This window comes from Acipenser ruthenus, chromosome 43 (genome assembly GCF_902713425.1).
Source record: "Acipenser ruthenus chromosome 43, fAciRut3.2 maternal haplotype, whole genome shotgun sequence".
Lineage (NCBI taxonomy): Eukaryota > Metazoa > Chordata > Actinopteri > Acipenseriformes > Acipenseridae > Acipenser > Acipenser ruthenus.
Window position 1 is genome coordinate 5361487 of NC_081231.1, and position 20083 is coordinate 5381569.

At 39.8% G+C, this 20083-nt stretch overlaps 1 pseudogene; it reads left to right on the top strand.

Moving 5' to 3' along the window:
* Positions 1-475: 475 nt before the first annotated feature.
* On the top strand, positions 476-6247 carry LOC131696818 (E3 ubiquitin-protein ligase TRIM39-like; annotated as a pseudogene).
* The last annotated feature ends 13836 nt before the right edge of the window (positions 6248-20083 follow it).

The window sequence follows — 20083 nt, forward strand, 5'->3', positions numbered from 1 at the left end:
ATACAAGGTATAGAAAAACGCGACCACTTGAAACGAGTCAGCGTTCACAGGACCCCTGCTTACAGGAGTTGGAATTATGCCCAAAGAAAAATAGTTACAAGTGCATGTTTTAGAACACAGAGTAACTTTGTACTGGGCAATGGCAGAACACACACACACAATGAACTATGCATGTGATACTTTGTAATAATAATAATAATAATAATGAAGCGAGGAGTCGGGAGTTTAAGCACAAAACAATTTAAAACAAACGCACAACCAAAAAAAGGCCTATATTCTTCAATGCTGTTATTGTATCAACCACAAAAAAAAAACAATTAGAGCGGTGTAAAGGGGTGTTTAAGTCGCTTTTCAAAGAAATAGCACAACAAGGATTATTAGTGGGCTTTGTAGATAGCAAATAGACAATATCTGCTTTCAAAATGAGATAGGGATAGACTCGCTGTTCTGTGTGTGGCCAGTTGGCAATTATGGGGTTAAAATGAAAAGAACCTGCAGCTGACACGCCCCCTGAAAGACAGCAGCAGGACAGAGAGCTTGTATTTATTTATTTATTTATTTATTTATTTATTTGATCTACAACGCTTAGTTTTAACAGCGCACAAGTGAAGGAGAGAGAGTCTGGCTCGAACAAACAGCGTCCTGTCCAAAACAAACTCAATATTCCGTCCCTATTGGGTGGCCGGTGTTTAATCCCCATTTTCACTTCATTTAAAACACAGCAACACGACACGGTTGTTTTTCTGTTGCCAAACCCTGCCTCGTTGCGCAGTGTTTGTGAACTCATTTCATAACTCTGCTAGTCTGACTTCCTGCAGTTTTAAGTTCCGTTTCTATTGCCTGACGGACAGCAGCGATGGCGACAGCGGCATCTCCAAAGGAGAAGTTCTCCTGCTCCGTGTGTCTGGACCTCTTCACCGAGCCCGCAACCATTCCGTGCGGACACAGCTTCTGCCTGGACTGTATCGGGAGCTACTGGGACCAGATTGACCAAACCGGCGTGTACAGCTGCCCCCAGTGCCGGGAGACTTTCACACCCAGGCCCGCTCTGCGCAAAAACAACATCATTAACGAACTGGTGGAGGAATTGAAGAAAACGAGAAGACTCGACTCGAAAAGGTATGTACTGTACCTGTGCTATAGCCCTCTGATAGTACTAAAGAAAATATATTCTCGAAATAGGCGCGCTGTTTGTAACTTTGACGCGCAGTGAGAGCCTCTCCAAACTACTTCAGTTCTGATACTGTGTTTGGAACAAAGCGGAACCCGCATCACGTGTGTTGCGTTCAGAAGCTTTGCTTGAAATATCTCTGCGTGTTTAAAATGTAATGTGTATTTTTCATCGGGTGATTTTGAATGTATTGTGGCGAATCTCTATTCCCAGAAGCAGGAGCTTCTCACAGGCGGAGGTCGGACGCGAGCCCGGGACCCTCCCGCTTTGAAGCATAGCGCCGATCCCGCTGTACAAAACAGGAGCAGATATCAGGCTTATGTCGTTATGTTTAGATTGCGTCACCTACCATCTCTGACCCCTACCCCCGTGCACGCTACAGTATTCAAAACTTGGTGTGCATTTAAGTATTACAAAAATGCATGTAACTTTTATTAGCATATCATGTGAAATGCATGCTTAACATTTCAAAGGGATTCATTCACACGATTTCTGCATGACGTGGTCAGGTCGTGTTTGACGTGCCGGGGCTCGTACTGCGAAGCGCACCTGCAGCCACACTACGAGACCACGGGGGTGAAGAGGCACGCGCTGGTCCAGCCTCTCAGAGATTTCGAGCAGAAGCTTTGCAAACAGCACCAGAGATTGCTGGAGCTTTACTGCAGAACCGATCAGAGCTGTATCTGCGCGCTGTGCATAGACAGCGACCACTCGGACCATTCAATTGTCTCATCAGCGAAAGGGAGGGTGGAGAAAAAGGTACACTGTTTAAACTAGAGTGTCAAGACTTCCTATACTGTGTACAGAGTGTTGAATCTCTTGTACACATTTCATAGTGGTCTACTTTTCATGGTATAATGTTTAAAATGCAATTGCTGTATTTTTATATACTGCTGTAAACATATATGTGAATGTTAGACACAAACTGGTCCAGCCAATGTTACTGACATTATTATTATTATTATTATTATTATTATTATTATTATTACACCATTTTTAAAGGATGTTTCTATTAAAATTAGCAATGCTTTGCCAAATCAATCATATCATGTACATTACCATAATAATAATAATAATAGCGCAGTATTTTTACTGTTTCTGTTTTACAGTATTGCTTCAGTAATATTGCATCGCTGTGTATCTGTTTCTGCCCATCTTGTTCTGTGCAGAAGGAGCTGGGGGAGAGACAGGTGGAAATAGAAAATCTCATTGAGGAGAGACTGAAAGGGCTGGAGAGACTGAATCAGGCTGTGGAGTCTCTCAAGGTGAGTGTGAGAACAGTTTAAAGCTGGGTCCACACCTAAGCGATCAGTTGCTTGAAGTAGAGCTGTGCTCTTCTTTCCAAGCAACCTCCTGAGCGACTTCTGTAGACACAGGCAATCACGTGGCAATTCACCAGCTCTGATTGGTTCTTATAATGCTGTCTGCACCGCTTGCATATTAAGAAGCTCTAATTATAAAAGTGTCAGCGGTAAAAAAAACTAAACGGTTTTCTCCAGCTTTTACACGGCTTTGATTTTTGCTTTAAGGAATATGGCATTTAAAATATTTGAAAAAATAATAACAGCCAACTCTTCCTCATTAATTACTGCACACATTACGACCTGTGTCACCTCGGTTGTCAAAAAATAAATATGATTCTAAGCTTGTAGACACGGGAGGAAAAACAAAAAACGTGTCAACTCGGTTGTCAAAACCAAAGAAACTACTTCACCTTGGAATGGAATAAAAATGTAAAAGAAAATAAACCGTCACCTCAGTTATCATAAAAAAAAATGAAACTTGAAGACGCGGGAACCTTGTTGCACAAGTAATTGCTCAGATGTGGACAAAGCAATTGCTTGCAACTGAGTTGCACAATTTCTGGAGCAATTGGGTTGAGCAACTGATCGCTCAGGTGTGGACCTGGCTTTACAAAGACATGGTATTGTCAGGGGATGTGTGTCAATGATCCCCTCCCTCCTCTAACTAGCTCTCAGCACACAAGGAAAGGGCTGAAAGCGAGCAGGTCCTGTCTGAGCTGATCCGCTCCATTGAGAGAATCAGGACAGAGGTGGGAGAGCTGATTGGAGCTAAAGAGAAGGCTGCAGTGAGTCGGGCCAACGAGCAAAGGGAACAACTAGAGCAGGAGATCCAGGAGCTTAGAAAGAAGAAGGCTGAGATGGAGCAGCTTTCTGAGACAGAGGATCACATCCACTTTCTGCAGGTCAGACCACGTTTCAATGCACATGCACTGAATGGGGGTTCAGTATCAGGACTTTTAAACACACTGCTGTTTGTTTTTACGATGGGGTTTATTTAGCTCAAAGCACGGTCAATGCTTGTGTTTAGTTTGGTCGCTGGTCTTTCTGTAAGATTCTGGGGTCCCCCTGATTATTTCCTGTACACACTGAAAGACCTCCCCAGCTGCTCAGTCCAGTGTTGCAGCCCCTGTGATGCTTGGCTGACAAATCCTTTTCCCCACACTCCCCCTGTAGAGTTTCCAGTCTGTCTGCGCCCCTCCTACTGCTCAGCAGCTCTTTGATAACATAGATGACTCTTTCTGGACTCTGAGGGAAGCTGTGTCTCGACTCAAAGACCACCTTGAGGTATTCTGGAAGGTGGAGTTGATGAAAGCAACTATAGCAGGTTGGTGCAAATAATATTTGAGCCGCATAGTCCTCCTCCTCCTCTTCCTCTTCTTCCATTAGATAGAGTTGAGAACCTGCTTTCAGATCATAATAACTAAACTTATGAAGAATACCGTGAGAGATGTTTTGTGTTTTCAGAAGGGCCACAATATGAAAATAACAAGTTCCAATGTTTTAGTCATCATACTGTGTGTAGTACAGTAACACCCTTCTCCATTCCTCTGTCAAACACCTAATCAGAACACTAGGCTTTTCATGAGGGGTCAGTTTTTCATCTGCAGCCCATCCAATTTTGTGAAGACTTGTCAAGGGATTTCTTCAGCACTGAGTATATTTTCCATTTTTCCAAGCGTTCTTTTCCATGATCCTGACGTCTCTGATTTTGTGTTTATATCTGTGGAGCAGGATGCTTGTATCTGACATGTGCAGTGTATAATATTAGATATGTTTTAACCCCACTCTCTTCTCCACAGTTGATGTGACTCTGGACCCTGATACAGCACACTCCTATCTCATCCTGTCTGAGGATGGAAAACAAGTCAGATGTGGAGATAAACCACAGCCTCTCCCTGACAATCCAAAGAGATTTGATAAGAAGAGTTATGTCTTGGGCAGGGAGGGATTCACCTCAGGGAGACACTACTGGGAGGTGGAGGTGGGGGAGAAGATACGCTGGGTACTAGGAGTCACCAGAGAGTCTTCTCAGAGGAAGGGGGGCATCACTGAGAAACCCCAGCAGGGATTCTGGGTTATTTGGTGGAATGAAGAAAATAATCTGTTCAGTGCTGTCAGGGCCCCCCGGACCCCCCTCCCCCTGAGCCCGAAGCCCCGGAAGCTGGGGGTGTATCTGGATTATGAGGGAGGGCATCTCTCCTTTTACAATGTGGAGACCAGATCTCACATATACACTTTCACTGACACCTTCACTGAGAAACTCTATCCATTGTTTTCTCCTGGTCTTTATTCTCTGGTAAGAACGCAGCTCCACTGATCATCTGCCCGCATACCTACACAGATTAATACAGATTACTAGCACGAGGAACATGGTCACAGGCTCCCCTTTTCTTGTGTTGAAGAGATTTTGGTCCCTTGTTGTTATCCTTTTTTTGAGAAATGCAAATATTTTAAAGAAAAAAATACGGTAGCTAAATCTAATCAGTGGGAAGGAAATATTTTAAAGCCTTATTTAACAAAAAAAGCCTGTGTTTAAAAAAAATAATTTACTTCTTACTCATTTTGTCGACCAGGTGTTGCTCCGTATAAATGAAATAAATGTAATTTACTGTACAGTATGACAGGGGACCCATTTTTGTGTGACACCAGCCTTGTGTAGCCAGAGCTATTGTCCCTCACCTTCCTGGAGTGCTAAATTTATCAAACAAACAAAAAAGAACTTTTAAAGCAGTTTATTCTAGTTTCTTTTAACATCATTTATTCAAGAATAGGGATGTTCAGAGGTGACTGTAATCTCCTTCTCTTATTAATACACGCTGTTTGTGCTTCAATCATTCTGAGTGCTTCTGGGTTCTGCAGCTCCTCCAATATCAAGTTCTTATCATTTTAAATCTGCCTTTACCTGGCTGTGAGCTGCTGTGATCTCGTCTGGAGAATCCTAACAGCTGGGCGCAGGACTGCCGTCCTCACTCCATTCAAGTCTATATAAATGTAGTGTGGGCGGGGCTGGCAGAGTTGAAAGGTCACACTGTCACATGATGTGAATGGAACGCGCAATGGCAGTTAGGATTCTCCAGACCAGCTCCCAGCAGATCACAGCCAGGTAAAGACAGATTGTATAAATAAATAGATAGATATATAGCGATGGCACTGCATGGTCACTCTCCAGTGTTGTACACTTCCCATGAAGGATGTTGTGGGATGGAAAGACTTTGTGGATTTTTACATTGGAGACTCTGAGTCCTACAGGACTGAATGCAGAACACGATGTCAGCTGTTTTCTCCCTGATAGATACATGCTTGAATACTTCTACTGGAAAATGCAGCAATGTGTTCAATCTGTGAAGTGATGCTATATCTATACACACAGTGTTTTATATAGCACTGGATTGACTTGGGTTGGGGCAGCTATTGATATCTTGTAATATTGATAGATTATTGATATTGTGAATATAGAATCAAATCTAATTTTAAATAAGATAATATTGTGTGATTATAAATGAAAAAGAAGTCTAAAGGATGGATGTTTTGAAATATTTGTATTGTGTTTTAATAGCATTGCTTGCGCTTTGTGATGCTGAATATTTGAATTGCGGGTTTTCAATGATTGTTTCGTTAATGAGCTCACTGAGGTCACGTGGTAAGGTGTGTAATGGTGAGGGGGCGTGTCTATTCACTACAGACTGGCGAAGACCGTCTGGACAAAACGTGGCTTTGTTTTTAACTGTGTTCTTTTTAAATAGTACTTAATAAAAAATGGGAATTTGATCTACGATCTGTTAGTATGGTGTTTGACCTCTGTTTGCATCAATTGTGTTCAATGTTGGGATGTAAAGACTTGAAAAACTCCACAGGGAAGCACTTACCGTTTGCTGGCAATGTGACAAACCTATTGTAAATAAAAAACAACGTAATTCAATATAAATATGAGATTATAATATGCACATGTCTAACTTCCATGATATAAAGTATCAGACACACAGAGACACGAATGTCTGTAAGAATTCATCTGAGCTGAACTCCATGTCGGTGTCACACAGCGGCGCAGCGAGACCCTGTAAAAGTCTGCATTGGAACCCAGCATAGATACACACAGGATGATACTGTGTAATAACTGCTAATAAATACACAATAATAATAATAATAATAATAATAATGAAGCAAGGAGTCGGTAAAAAGTTTCATCACAAAACAATTTAAAACAAACGCACAACCAAAAATCAGTCCTATATTCTTCAATGATGTTATTGTATCAACCACAAAAAAAACAAAAAAAAAAAACACTTACCGCGGTGTAAAGGGGTGTTTAAGTCGTTTTTCAAAGAAATAGCACAACAAGGATTATTAGTGGGCTTTGTAGATAGCAAATAGACAATATCAGCTTTCAAAATGTGATAGGGATAGACTCGCTGTTCTGTGTGTGGCCAGCTGGCAATCATGGGGTTAAAATGAAAAGAACCTGCAGCTGACACGCCCCCTGAAAGACAGCAGCAGGACAGAGAGCTTTTATTTATTTATTTATTTATTTATTTATTTATTTGATATTCAACGCTTAGTTTTAACTGCTCACAAGTGAAGGAGTGAGGACAAACAGCTTCCTGTCCGAAACAAACTCAATATTCCGTCCCTCTCTTGTGTGGCCGGTGTTTAATCCCCAATTTTCACTTCATTTAAAACACACACAACACGACACGGTTGTTGTTCTGTTGCCAAGGGAGACTTTCACTCCCAGGCCCGTTCTGCGCAAAAGCAACGTCCTTAACGAGCTGGTGGAGGAATTGAAGAAAACGAGAAGACTCGACTTGAAAAGGTAGTACTGTACCTGTGCTATAGCCCTCTGATAGTACTAAAGAAAATATATTCTCGAAATAGGCGCGCTGTTGTAACTCTGACGCGCAGGTGTTCTTACTTGACAGTATCAGTTTTAAGCACGCGCAGTATCGTATCCTGCTCCGCAGAATGTTTGGGGGAGAGGAGAGGAGAGGAGAGGAGAGGAGAGGAGAGGAGAGGAGAGGAGAGGAGAGGAGAGGAGAGGAGAGGAGAGGAGAGAGGGGGGGCGCTACACTAGCAGCTGAGCTGATAATCTTATTTATGTTATTTTGTGAAAACTAAACGTTACTACTGTATTACAAAAAATGACTCAAAGTGTTCTGAAGTATACGGAACGTGCGGGTGATGTCATAGGTTGTCATGGCAGCGCCGCTCATCACGGGAGGGGTTATTCGGGACAAACGCTTCCTTCGCTGGGTCGGAGAAACGCTGGAGTTCCGCTGGCTTCTCAATAAGGATCCCGAGGTATCCAACCTGAATATCTAAATCAATAGTGACAACAAAGGAATGTGACATCTAACCCTAATGAATACATTAATTAAGCAGTAATACACGACAGGGTGTGTGTTATCATGAAGTAATATCAATACGCTGTGGGTGCGTTGTGAGGCACTAGACGAAGTGGAGTTCTTCAACCGCCCAGGAAGTGGTGATATCTCATGATAACACACAGACCCCGGAGTGTATTATTGCTATTATTAAATGGGTCTGTGAGTGTGTTGTTATTGGTAAATGAAGAAAACTTTAATCATTATTTTAATAATTTATTTGTGTCACCTTCCACTGAGAGAAGTAGTTCCACAGTAATTAAGATGGTTAGATTAACAATTAAACATTTGATTTCAAACTGCTTTGTATAATATTTTCTTTTTCAGGGCTTCGATAATAGTTTCTTGTTTAGGCTTGTAGATATTGAACTGGATCATTGTTTCACATGTATGTCTGGTTTTGTCCAGTAGATGGCGCTGCTGCTGTTGTGATGTTTAGACACATGTTCGGAACATTTTACATACCTTAGTGAAAAGAATATTTATCAGAAATGATTGTGTCTCTCTCTCTCTCTCTCACATTCCCACTCCTGCTCTCGCTCTCTTCTTCAAAATGTCCGCCCAGCAAGCTAAAACTCTCACCTTCCCGCTGCAACCAGCCAGCCAATCGGAGCGCCCCTCTTGTCCCCCACCCCCCCCTACTCATTAAATGTCAATGTTGTAGACAGTGCGTGTGAGAATCAAATTATTAGGCTACAACTGATTATAATTATTTATTTATTAGCAGGGATTATTAACCCCCCTCCGGTGAGTTTTAGCGCAGCCTTTCAATAAATAAAAAACGAATAGTGCTTCAATAATGGTTCTCGGTGTGTGTCGGTGTGTGTGTCGGTCACTTCAAGTCATACAAAGAGCATTTCAAGTATAGCAATAAAGTGGAGCGAAGCGATCAAAAAAAGGCGCCAAGTTAGAAGCAAGAATTGCGTGAATCTTGGGCCCCAGCACCTTTCCAAGTGTGCCTATTTGCTTGATGCTTGACAAGGTTGGCCTAATTGCTTCTCCTAACTTGGGCTTTTGGGTTTGATATCACCCCTTTAAACGGCTGTTCCGTCTTTCTAACTTGTTTTTTTACATTGACAATAGATTATAGATACGAAGTGGACCTCACAGTGCTGTTCACTGCAGATGAGTGAGTGTAAATACAGGGTTTACTGTAGATTGATCTCTAGATAGATCTGTATTATAGATACAAAGTGGAGCTCACAGTGCTGTTCACTGCAGATGAGTGTGTGTAAATACAGGGTTTACTGTAGATACAGATCTCTAGATAGATCTGTATTATAGATACAAAGTGGAGCTCACAGTGCTGTTCACTGCAGATGAGTGTGTGTAAATACAGGGTTTACTGTAGATACAGATCTCTAGATAGATCTGTATTATAGATACAAAGTGGAGCTCACAGTGCTGTTCACTGCAGATGAGTGTGTGTAAATACAGGGTTTACTGTAGATACAGATCTCTAGATAGATCTGTATTATAGATACAAAGTGGAGCTCAGAGTGCTGTTCACTGCAGATGAGTGTGTGTAAATACAGGGTTTACTGTAGATACAGATCTCTAGATAGATCTGTATTATAGATACAAAGTGGAGCTCACAGCGCTGTTCACTGCAGATGAGTGTGTGTAAATACAGGGTTTACTGTAGATTGATCTCTAGATAGATCTGTATTATAGATACAAAGTGGAGCTCACAGTGCTGTTCACTGCAGATGAGTGTGTGTATACAGGGTTTACTGTAGATTGATCTCTAGATAGATCTGTATTATAGATACAAAGTGGAGCTCACAGTGCTGTTCACTGCAGATGAGTGTGATTAAATACAGGGTTTACTGTAGATTGATCTCGAGATAGATCTGTATTATAGATACAAAGTGGAGCTCACAGTGCTGTTCACTGCAGATGAGTGTGTTTAAATACAGGGTTTACTGTAGATTGATCTCTAGATAGATCTGTATTATAGATACAAAGTGGAGCTCACAGTGCTGTTCACTGCAGATGAGTGTGTGTATACAGGGTTTACTGTAGATTGATCTCTAGATAGATCTGTATTATAGATACAAAGTGGAGCTCACAGTGCTGTTCACTGCAGATGAGTGTGTGTATACAGGGTTTACTGTAGATTGATCTCTAGATAGATCTGTATTATAGATACAAAGTGGAGCTCACAGTGCTGTTCATTGCAGAGGTCATCTCAAAAACAGAACACACTTCTCTTTTTTTGCTGGGAAGCAGTCAGCTCTGCTCTGCGTTCATTTCTGAGAAGGAAATACGTGTGTGTGGTTAGTGAGAGGAAGTGAAGGCAGGCAGGGTTTAAATTGAGCCTGAATACTGGCATGCAGCCCTGCACCCCCTGTTAAACTGACAAGAGGGGATTCTGAAAAGGGGAGATTGAGCTGAGCAGCTTGATACCAAACACGCCCTCAATCATCTTTAGATGACGAGGTCTGCTCTGCTCCTTAGAAAAGTTAACTGTAAAAGAAAACCATGGTAAGAACATGGCAAAATAAAGACAATTCTAGATAAGTTTCATTGTGTGATGATAAACTGATATATACACAGATTCATATAGAAAGGTAAAGCAGTAGACAAATATGTTTGATTTATTTTCTTTAGTTTAGTTTATTATTATTATTATTATTATTATTATTATTATTGTTGTGACTGACTTTTTGGGGTCGCAGCATCCCCTAGCAGGCACACACAGAATGATTTATTTTCATTCATTCATTAATTCATTCATTCATTTATTTATTCAGCTGGAATTAACAAAGATCTGTTGCAAAGCTGTGGTATGTGTGTGTGTGTATATATATATATATATATATATATATATATATATATATATATATATATATATATATATATATATATAATCACAGTGCCTTGCAAAAGTATTCAGACCCCTGACCAATTCTCTCATATTACTGAATTACAAATGGTACATTGAAATTTCGTTCTGTTTGATATTTTATTTTAAAACACTGAAACTCAATCAATTATTGTAAGGTGACATTGGTTTTATGCTGGGAAATATTTTTAAGAAAAATAAAAAACTGAAATATCTTGCTTGCATAAGTATTCAACCCCCACACATTAATATTTGGTAGAGCCACCTTTGCTGCAATAACAGCTTTAAGTCTTTTGGGGTAAGTATGTACCAGCTTTGCACACAGTGTCGGAGTGATTTTGGCCCATTCTTCTTGGCAGATTTGCTCCAGGTTGTTCAGGTTGGTTAGACGATGCTTGTGGACCGCAATTTTCAAATAGTGCCACAGATTCTCAATGGGATTGAGGTCAGGACTTTGACTGGGCCACTGTAGGACATTCACCTTTTTGTTCTTGAGCCACACATAGCGCTTTGAGTTTTTGGCCAAAAAGCTCTATCTTGGTCTCATCTGACCACAAAACCTTTTCCCACATCGCATCTGGGTCACTCTCATGCTTTCTGGCAAACTCCAGACGTGCTTTCAGATGGTACTTTTTGAGTAACGGCTTCTTTCTTGCCACCCTCCCATACAGGCCAGTGTTATGCAGAGCTCTTGATATGGTTGACTGGTGCACCATTACTCCACTCCCAGCCACTGAACTCTGTAGCTCCTTCAAAGTGATTGTTGACCTCTCTGGGGCTTCTCTCACAAGTCTCCTTGTTTGAGCACTAAGTTTTTGGACGGCCTTTTCTTGGCAGTGCCTGGGTGGTGTGATGCAGCTTCCACTTCCTGATTATTGATCCAACTGTGCTCACTGGGATATCCAAACACTTGGATATTATTTTGTACACTTTCCCTAATCTATGCATTTGTATTATTTTATCTCTAATTTCTGTAGACATTCCTATAAACTTGTACTGAACAATAACATTTGTACACAGGTAGATTTATACAGAACAATAGTGTCATTCCTATAGTTTTGTACTATGTGTGTGTGTGTGTGTGTGTGTGTGTTTGTGTGTGTGTGTGCATGTGCCTGTGTGCGTGTCAGCACTCTCTGTGTAGAGGAGTGTTTTAATTCCCTCAGTTGAACAGTGGTTTCACCAGACTAGTTTTTGAATAGTGTTCTTGTTTTCCAGCAGCCAGCTGGTTAACAGAAGTTTTAACTTCTTAAATATAATGAAGAAGTTGTTAGATTCGAAGTATAAAAATAAATATTCCCTGTAATGAGATCATGTAGCTCTGCTCTATCAGGTGACAGAATCAGAGGTTTAGATGTCTCTGCTCATTTAATAAAGAGGTATCATAGGAGGAGCCTGTATGTTTAAAGGTGTGAAGTTTCTACATTGAGCTCAGCTTTCTGAAAGTGTCTCCAGACAGAATGCAGGCTTGTGAACTCGCTGCACTGATATGTAAGTATTATTGCTGGTGCTTTATTAAACATGCTGCTGATTATCCATCTGGTTTGGGGACAGTTAGAGTGAAAGATTCCAGGTTTGTAGGGAAAAAAAACTGTTAGGTAGTGTCTTGTGGTAATTTTATATACAAATAAGCATAAAAGCAGTTAAATTAAACAGATTATTGTAAAACAAGGAGGCACATGGGCACACTATGAAGGTGAGCCTGTGCTTCATGGTAATGTCATGCTAAGTGTGTAGGAGTGTAGTAAAAGCTAGTCAAATAAAAGGGTGGTTGGTACCTGCATGGTAAAGCTATGACCAGACATGGTGAAGGACAAGGTGACTTGGTAAAGAATAATAAATGCATGTAGAAGCTTTGTAAGAATGATTGATTATTCAATTGCTATCTACGGTGGATTATAGGAACCTGAAAACATGCATGTCATTGGTGGAGAACGCAAGCAGACTTCGAAGTGATTGTTTGCTGTGAGACTGTGAGGGAGGCACGAGAGAAGGCCTCTAGCTGTGAAGCTGTGAGGGAGGCACGAGAGAAGGCCACTAGCTGTGAAGCTGTGAGGGAGGCACGAGAGAAGGCCACTAGCTGTGAAGCTGTGAGGGTGGCACGAGAGAAGGCCTCTAGCTGTGAAGCTGTGAGGGAGGCACGAGAGAAGGCCTCTAGCTGTGAAGCTGTGAGGGAGGCACGAGAGAAGGCCTCTAGCTGTGAAGCAGGGAGGGAGGCACGAGAGAAGGCCTCTAGCTGTGAAGCAGGGAGGGAGGCACGAGTGAAGGCCTCTAGCTGTGAAGCTGTGAGGGAGGCACGAGAGAAGGCCTCTAGCTGTGAAGCTGTGAGGGTGGCACGAGAGAAGGCCTCTAGCTGTGAAGCTGGGAGGGAGGCACGAGAGAAGGCCTCTAGCTGTGAAGCTGGGAGGGAGGCACGAGTGAAGGCCTCTAGCTGTGAAGCTGTGAGGGAGGCACGAGAGAAGGCCTCTAGCTGTGAAGCAGGGAGGGAGGCACGAGAGAAGGCCTCTAGCTGTGAAGCTGGGAGGGAGGCACGAGTGAAGGCCTCTAGCTGTGAAGCTGTGAGGGAGGCACGAGAGAAGGCCTCTAGCTGTGAAGCTGGGAGGGAGGCACGAGTGAAGGCCTCTAGCTGTGAAGCTGTGAGGGAGGCACGAGAGAAGGCCTCTAGCTGTGAAGCAGGGAGGGAGGCACGAGAGAAGGCCTCTAGCTGTGAAGCTGGGAGGGAGGCACGAGTGAAGGCCTCTAGCTGTGAAGCTGTGAGGGAGGCACGAGTGAAGGCCTCTAGCTGTGAAGCTGTGAGGGAGGCACGAGAGAAGGCCTCTAGCTGTGAAGCTGTGAGGGTGGCACAAGAGAAGGCTTCTAGCTGTGAAGCTGGGAGGGAGGCACGAGAGAAGGCCTCTAGCTGTGAAGCTGGGAGGGAGGCACGAGTGAAGGCCTCTAGCTGTGAAGCTGTGAGGGAGGCACGAGAGAAGGCCTCTAGCTGTGAAGCAGGGAGGGAGGCACGAGAGAAGGCCTCTAGCTGTGAAGCTGGGAGGGAGGCACGAGTGAAGGCCTCTAGCTGTGAAGCTGTGAGGGAGGCACGAGAGAAGGCCTCTAGCTGTGAAGCAGTGAAAGAACCCAGAGTGAGTCTGAAGAGAATGAGTATGAGAAGAAAGAAGAGTGCATGTGAGGGAGAGTGAGATGAAGACCTTGAAGTGAGGGGGCAGTAACTTTTTTATTATTTTGGAGTGAACCCTGGCCCTAGACAGGGATTCGCTGTCCTGTCAGTTTGTTTGGAATCCCATCTGGTCTCCCCGAGTCTTACTTCACTGACGATGCGAAGATCGTTACAGTACTTTAAACCCACCCCAACTACTGAGTAGCAGCACATTCCTACATTTTCATTGGAGACTCCGCTTGCAAGATTTAAAACTAGATTACAAGGAGGCTTGTTCGCGGGATTTAAAGCTCTATTACAGGTAAGATACGGAGGATTTAAAACAAGTGCAAATTATTATTTACTTTTTAGCAGATGCCCTTATCCAGGGCTACTTACAATTGTTACAAGATATCACATTATTTTTACATACAATTACATTTTTTTTTTTTTTTACATACAATTCCCCATTTATACAGTTGGGTTTTTACTGGAGCAATCTAGGTAAAGTACCTTGCTCAAGGGTACAGCAGCAGTGTCACCCACCAGGGATTGGACCCACAACCCTCCGGTCAAGAGTCCAGAGCCCTAACCACTACTCCACACTGCTGCCCTAAATTGTGGCGAAATGTAAAAAAAAGAAGGAAAAAAAAGCTTAGACCACATTTCATTGTGGAAGACAGCAAAGGAAAAAAGGTACAACTAAAGTGCGCAAGTACTGTTGAGTTACTACTATACATATTTTGATAAATAAAGTAACCAAAAACAGATGAAAGTAAAGACCGAAAAACAGAAGCCCTAATTATAATGTATGTACAGTGTGTATGTGTGACTCCTTGATTGATTACTTGATTACTTCATAAAAGCATAAGAATTTACAAACAGGGTTCCAGTGTATCAACACATGGAGAGGTAACCCATTCCATACCTCACCACTCTCTAGAGGGATTCTGCTTACAGCAGCCAGGTGGTTAACAGAAGTTTTAACTTCTTAAATATAATGAAGTTGTTTGATGTAAAAATAAATATTGCCTGAAATGAGATCACATGGCTAATGTTCTGTCAGATGACAAAAAAAGGCATTAGAAATAGATTTGTGGTCATTTAATAAATAGGCGTAGTGGGAGGGACCTGTATGTTTACAACTTCAAAACAGGGAAGTCTCTACACTGAGCTCAGCTTTCTGAAAGTGTCTCCAGACAGAATGCATGCTTGTGAAGTCGCTGCACTGATATGTAAGTATTATTGCTGGTGCTTTATTAAACATGCTGCTGATTATCCATCTGGTTTGGGGACAGTTAGTGTGAAAGATTCTGGGTTTGAAGATTCAATCGTTATTTAAAATCTATATATTGTGAGGTGATGTCTTGTGATAATGTGTGCAAGCCAGGTAAATGTGAAACATACTCTATGCATGGTGAAGCAGGGACGCACATGGTAAAGCACAGGGAAGTGAGGAGCATTGTGTGTGTTTCATGGTAGTTTGATGGTAAAAGTGTAGTAAAGGGTAGAAAACCAAGCCAGTGTATGATAAATGAAATGTAAGTGTGGTACTGCATGGTCTATGGTAAAAGTATAGCCTAACACGATAAAGGGCAGGCAGGCATGCTAAAGAATAAAACACACATGAGTACAAGGATTCTGAGATTGCTAAATTGATTGCGACGTACGGTCGATTATAGGAACCTGAAAACCAGCGGCTTGTATTTCATTCATTCTATATATATATTCTATATTATATATATATATATTTAGTATTGTTTTATGTTCTGTATTTGACCTTGTTCTGCTTGATGAAAGAAGGTCTCTGTTCTCATCACACCCTCTGAATGCTGTCTGTCAATGTCAGCGGTGATACAGTCAGCACAGCAGGGATAGCAGCTAGTCTCTGGTTTGAATGACAAGATGTAGAAATCAAACAACTGGATGCAGACTGATTACTCTGAATAAACTTCATGAACACACTGTGAACAAGTTACTGAACAAACAGCACCATCAGCACTAACACGTCTAGTCTAGATATTTCTAATTACTAAAACTTTAATTTTACATTTTATTTGTTTACTAATAGATTTTCACACCTTCACGAACATTCATTCAACTTCTAATTAAGAAAGAAAAAGTTGCCGGTACTTTCATTCTTTTACATGTTTTACATTTTTTAAGAGATAGATTCTTAAATACTCGCTAGAAAAAGAGGTATCAAAAAGGGTTGTAATTAATATGCAGAATCATTAAATCACATATCCGTTACAACGGTATTGGAGTGTACAATTATAATTGTTTTGGTAATTTTAATAACTGCTACAACCAAAATTTATAGAGGTTAAAAGTTACTGTGACACCTCCAAACAGTGTCTTTACTGGGTTAATATTGTAGATAGAGGTTAACAGTGTCTTTACTGGGTTAATACTGAATAGAGGTTAACAGTGTCTTTACTGGGTTAATACTGAATAGAGGTTAACAGTGTCTTTACTGGGTCAATACTGTATAGAGGTTAACAGTGTCTTTACTGGGTTAATACTGTAGATAGAGGTTAACAGTGTCTTTACTGGGTTAATACTGTATAGAGGTTAACAGTGTCTTTACTGGGTTAATACTGTATAGAGGTTAACACCATGTGTTACAATCTCTGATGTTTGTTGTAATAAATTTTCCAAAAAAATTGTGAAAGTGAAATATGCAGCAAGAAGTGGTAAAAAAAAAATCTACTTTTCCTTTCAGTATTTTTATTAGTTTATTACTCTCCGCAGCCATTATGCTCATTAATCAAATCAGAATGTAAATATTCACTCTTTGGAGGAGCATGAACAATAAACACACAACTACCAGGTTTCTTTTAAAGGTTTGTAAACGTTTTAAAAAAAAAAACATAACATGTGGTCCAGTAAAATGCATCACACCAAAATATTCCACGTACGGAAACATCGGCAACTCCACAGGGATGAAACCAAGTGCAGGTTTTATCATTTTATTTTATTGTACATATTTTTTAAAAAAAGTCAAAAACAGACGCTTCAGTGCATTCACACCTTTATCAGGGCATCAAAATATACACAAGAATTAACACAAATATATACAATTACAGATCATTACACACACATAACAACTGATATAAACAAGAATCACACAAATATATACAATTACAGCTCATTACACACGCATAACAACTGCTATAAACAAGAATCACACAAATATATACAATTACAGATCATTACACACGCATAACAACTGCTATAAACAAGAATCACACAAATATATACAATTACAGATCATTACACACACATAACAACTGTTATAAACAAGAATCACACAAATATATACAATTACAGATCATTACACATACATAACAACTGCTATAAACAAGAATCACACAAATATATACAATTACAGATCATTACACACACATAACAACTGCTATAAACAAGAATCACACAAATATATACAATTACAGATCATTACACACGCATGACAACTGCTATAAACAAGAATCACACAAATATATACAATTACAGATCATTACACATACATAACAACTGCTATAAATGGACTCCAGCTAGACAGATTTATACAAAACGCATACAAAATTCAAAAATACAAATGAATAGAAAGGACAAAAACACCCACTGCATAAAAAATTAAGTTGTAATTCTTCATAGATACTTAATCATAAAATTCATAAATAATCTCTCTGGGAATCAGACAACTGTGATTATAGCACAAGCAAACATAACTTTGAGGTCTGTTTACTGTTAGATATATAAAGATGTAAACTGTGGTGAATTAGACACCACAAATAATACAAATAATTGTATTGTGATTTCTCTTTTGAAGTATTGATAACCATCGTTTGTATTTGAATTGTCCAATACAAATCTAGGTTTAATAGGGATTGTCTACTGAAGCTGATATAAATAACATCTGCACGCTTTTAACAGGAGATTGGGTCAGACTGTGTTAAATTGAAATTGCCTTTACTAAAAATAAAGGAACGTTAAAAATATACAACTGTCTTTTGGACTCCTATTGTTTACCCATTACTGTAATTATCTAAAAAGATCAAGAAACACACACACACACGCACACACACACACGCACACATATATATATATATATATATATGACAGAGTGACTGTCCACTGAACTGTCACATAATCATAGATTGGTTCTTAAATTCTCTTACAACATTAAGAATTGTAGAAAAGTCAGTTTTTTTTGTTGTCTGTCCAATGTTTTGTATTACCCTCCAACTCTTAGTGGGCGCCTGTAGTTATTACGCATTGAATCATGGGATAGCTGGATTGGACCATGGGATGGATTGTCCTGTCCTTCTTGTTACTATCCTTGTAAAGCCCTAGGGAATGCTCATGTGATCACACGTTTTCTTGTACAGACAGTACAGCATGAATTCAAACAAAGAGAGTCTGCAAAGGTTTAATAAAAGTTATATCTGTCAGTGCTGTAAACCATGCTTATCAGTATCTGAACAATGCAGCGAGTGCATTTGTGTTTGTAATTGAATCCATGTAAGTAGTAATAGTACTATAGCTTATGTCAAAAGTCTAATTTATGACCCTTTTGACCTTTTTTTGACCTTATAGGTATGAATTTATGAATATATAATGAGGGGCATGGATTTATGAATTTATGAATATATAATGATGGGGGCGTGGATTTATGAATTTATGAATATATAATGAGGGGGCGTGGATTTTATGGTTGTTACAAGACAGATATGCTTATTGAATATAGGTTTATATATATATATATATATATATATATATACACACCTATAAACTTATGGCACATCTTTTTATAAGATATGGACAAAAAAATTCATGTTTAATATGTTATTTATGTAATCGGAATAGTAGGATACCCATGTTTTTATAAATGCTTATGTTAACTTATGCTTTGTGCAGACAACGTTAAAGTTTTTTTTTTTTTTTTTTTTACATAAGACACACTTAATGAAAAGAAAAAGTTTAAAAAGAAATTATTAAAAAACATAAAGAAAAAACAAAAACAAAAAGAAGAAAAGAAAACACATTATTCCCCATTTAAAAGCATGTAATCAAACATTATACACAGTAAAACTTGGAGTGTTTTGGCGTTTTAAAAAAGGGGTCACAGAAATACAATATATTTATATATAGACAGTTTATGAAAAGAGAACGTTTAAAAAGAGGGTATTAAAAGCATAAAGAAAAACAATTTATATTTAAAATGCGTTTAAACATTACACACATAAATCACGGAATAACTGAGCATTAGTCGTTTTGAAAGTGTATCGCTAAAACAAAATAAATTAGATATTAAATTAAATATTTATAAAAAAGAACAAAAAACAAAACAAAATCTACCCGAGGACAAGTTCTGAAAAAAAAGCTCTTTCTCTCTCTCTCTCTGTCTCTTACCGTTTTCAATAAAAACTCCCCAGGACAAACGCTTAAGTACAGTGTGAATTCTCTCCCTCGCAGACAACCGCAACCAACCGCACTCATCAAACTTTAGCAGAAGAATGACTGCAAACTCGCTCTGTGACTTAAATAGGGGGCGGATCCTTTGGCTTAGAACATGCGCACACCGTCCTATAGGTACACTTACATGCACGCGCACATGACCACAGGCAAGGGGTCCTCCCCAGCCCCCACAGACACAGACACTCACAGACACATAACCACCCGCTATGAACAGACAAGCGTCTCGATGTAATAAAAAGCACCGATACCTATTTGTTAGAGGAAGGTCCCCTGCAGAGAAGGCTTGTGAAACGTGTGATTTGTAATGCCTTAAGGTTTGGTCTCAGCATGGTAGACACATCTAGGACTATTTCAAATGAATATACCGTCTTTATACTTCTGTTAAGATTAAAAGTGCAAACTTCTGTTAAGATTAAAACCTGGAATCAATTCTATAAATAAAAACTGTTTATGCGTGTTTGGTTGTTTGTATGCTTTTTTTAAAAAGATAAAATGAGAGCCTTTTTATCCTGACGCTAGTAAAATTAAAAATGCTCAAATGAAAGACGTATTAAAAATATATTGCATGAACATTTTACGCCTGTAATACCGCGTAAAGAAAGTATATTTAACTAAGCATACGTTCACCTATAAACAAACAAACAGGTATGAGTATATGCTTGATTATTCGCTCCGTACCAATAAAACTTATGGAATTGCATATAACTGAATAAAACAAAAAATAATGAATCTGTAGGAAACAAATGAGTGAAAATTAAACACTTA